We start from the raw sequence: 2,856 nt of genomic DNA, 5'->3' as shown, positions 1-2,856 counted from the left end.
TTTTTTAGTATAATATGTGTGTGGGTAGAAGTGAATCATTTACTGCTTGCAAACCAATGATGGTAAGATGATGTCATGGGGTAGGACTGGATAAGTCTGACTTCTTCCTACTCCATTCAAGCATGTACTAGGTATAAGCAAATGGATAATGGATTGTGTGTAAAAATGTGCTTGGAAGCGCCGCCCCAACAGCTCGACAAGGCTAACGCACCATAACTGCCACTGACAAGTAAGTTCACATGTGATTCCTCAAACCCTGTCACTTCTCTTACATGACCAATCAGTAAATCTCTGGTATCACTCCATGCAGTAGGGCAAGAAATCATTGGTATTGCCAACTGTTTTAAATGTCTAAATGTCTTTTTAAGGCCTAGAAAAATTCAACAACACCATTCAACAAATTTATTTTAAGTTTCCTGTGTCACACAATATCACTGCAGGTTTAACTGTCAGACTGTCATGCATACATTTTAAGCAACCCTTGAATGCAAAATAAAGTCAAAAGAGCTTGATGTGTTCAGTCACACACACACACACACTGCACAAACAAGCGTACCCTAGATATCTGAGCTACCAGTGATGTAAAACCTGATTAGTATGTGGGAATGTCATTTTGTGGGAGCAAGGACCAGGCACAGTGAGTTGATTCTGAGGACTCACAGTTCAGTGTGAGACATTGTCATTCACACACCTAATCAGCACAATTATCTCTGAATGTTTTCAGCTAGGATTAACACATTTGTAATGAAGTTTGCACCCTCTCATCAGCGGGTCTACCGGCTTTACAGTTGATAGCAAAGACAATCTCATTACACCCCATTTCCTGTTTGGTCCGACTGTTCCTCTGCAGTACAAAGCATGTCAAAAGACTGTTGCATCTTGCACAGAGTTATGATGTTTAGGTTGTGTTGCTTCGTAGCCAGCTAGCTCAAAATGAAACCACAGTCAATGGCGGCGTGGTCACGCATCTTTTTTGCCCGAACTGCGATTGTGATGTAAAAAAGTGCTCAGCATGACATGATGAGACACACGATCAGACAGGAACGACCCTCCCGACGACTGTTTGCATGATAAAAGACGGAGTCACAAGATGCTGCGTTGTGAGCTTGAATTGTGAAATTGAAATTACAACCACAGAAAGTCGCAGTGGTAAAGCAGAGACTTTTACTGTCCGTATATTGGCCTGAAGCACATCAGCACTGAGCAACAAAGAACCAAAAACACCTTGAAAGCTACTTCTGCCTAATCATATTTATATTAGGTACAACTACTCATCAACGTAGGCTGAAGGGGGCCAGCTAAATATTATATGCTTGGTTACAATAACAAAACAGGCCAAGAGTTTAAGAAGAATAGCTCTGGAGGAGATGGGATCTCTTGTGCGAGCAGGTCATTAAGCTTTTTCTGGCAAATCAGCCAAAATTCCACGTCTACCGAAACGTCTTTCCCCATATTAAAATAAAGACGGGCTATTACAGCCCGGCTAACAGGATATCTTAGATATGACATGAGTAAACTTACCTTCAAAGTGCTTTATCGGGGCTCGGTAAGTGGAGCAGGTCGAACTATGTGGCCATCTCCCGGGAATTCACCGAGAATGCCCGATGTGTTTTCCAAAGTCTGCAAAGCAGAGCCTCCGTGACGCCAACATTATCCTCAGTCGCTCGCTCGGTTTAAATAAAAAAGAGCAGTAAATTCGCAGGATTTTCACGTTCAAAAGAGGAAAAAAAGATAAGCTAACATCTTGTGCCGCTGCCCTTCACACATTTGCACTGTCCAGGACACAACTCTCACTCCGGGCGGCGCTACGAAGGCAAAACCCCAGGATTGGAGGAGCAAGTTACCTTGCATCAATTATCCAGCGTCAAGCGACGTGATAAATACAGACTCTTCCGGTGAGGATTTTCACTATAAAACAAAACAGCGCTGCGTCTTTCACTTTTGTTATTATTAATAGGGCTCAAAGAATTCATATCCTTTCAATAAAAGTAGAAATAGGCTACTGCACACAAGATACGTCATCACAAGTAAAACCCCTGCTGCAAATTTTTACTTGAGAATAAAGTACAAGTAGGCAAATATTGGCTACACAGTGGTGAAATGATGTCTTATAGCCTAGAAGTATGTCCCGACAAACTTTAGGTAGGCTACTTGTACAAGTACCTCAAATTTGTAACTAGCCTACTTCTAGACAAGTTATCTACAAGTTACCTGAGTAGTCCCATTAGGCTATATGGCTCTTTTACTCTGACATTTCAGGAGGAAACACTGTACCCTACGTGTTACCAGTCTACATTTATTTCAGAGCTGTAGTTAGTGGTTTACAAATTTCACGCTGCACACACAAGAACTGCTCATAAAATATGATGCATCATTTCAGATTAAACTACTACAGCGGTAAAATGCCACTTACACACGAACTCACCAGCAATAATAATTAAATTGGGGCAATTGTTTTCATTATCATTTATTGTGTGAATTGGTTTTTTTTAATTATTATGATTTCTTATTTTGTCTATAAAATTTAAAAAAAAGTTACAAATTAATGCCACAATTGTGCTGAGGATGTCTGTATTCTCTTCATGACATGTTTGTCTAAATGTGGGAGTGTGATTGTGATATTATTATAGACTACATTCATTCTTGACTGCATCACAACAGACTTCTGACATTTAAACTATTCCTTTTTTGGCTATCTTTATTAGGACTAACGTAATAAAAAAAAATCCTCTACCATCCACACGTGTGACTGAGTGTGCATGCACCACACACATTTGTTCACGCGTTTAACAGTTTGGATTAGTTTTAGCTGTGACCTAAAGTAGACCTATATCCTACGACTTAACACATCGCAGA

The 2,856-nt window shown here is 40.3% G+C and overlaps 1 protein-coding gene across 1 annotated transcript in view; it reads right to left on the bottom strand.

Annotated features, from left to right (window-relative positions):
- The window catches only part of LOC109957102 (activin receptor type-1), a 26,513-nt gene extending 24,673 nt beyond the window's left edge, over positions 1-1,840 (bottom strand). Inside the window, exon 1 of the mRNA XM_020594715.1 lies at positions 1,522-1,840. The gene's annotated coding sequence lies outside the window, so the exon portion shown is untranslated. The remainder of the gene's footprint in view (positions 1-1,521) is intronic.
- Positions 1,841-2,856: the final 1,016 nt, after the last annotated feature.

This window comes from Monopterus albus, unplaced genomic scaffold, assembly GCF_001952655.1.
Source record: "Monopterus albus unplaced genomic scaffold, M_albus_1.0 scaffold24.1, whole genome shotgun sequence".
NCBI classification, from domain to species: domain Eukaryota; kingdom Metazoa; phylum Chordata; class Actinopteri; order Synbranchiformes; family Synbranchidae; genus Monopterus; species Monopterus albus.
Note: the sequence above shows the minus strand (reverse complement) of the source record. Positions and strands in the feature narration are given on the sequence as shown.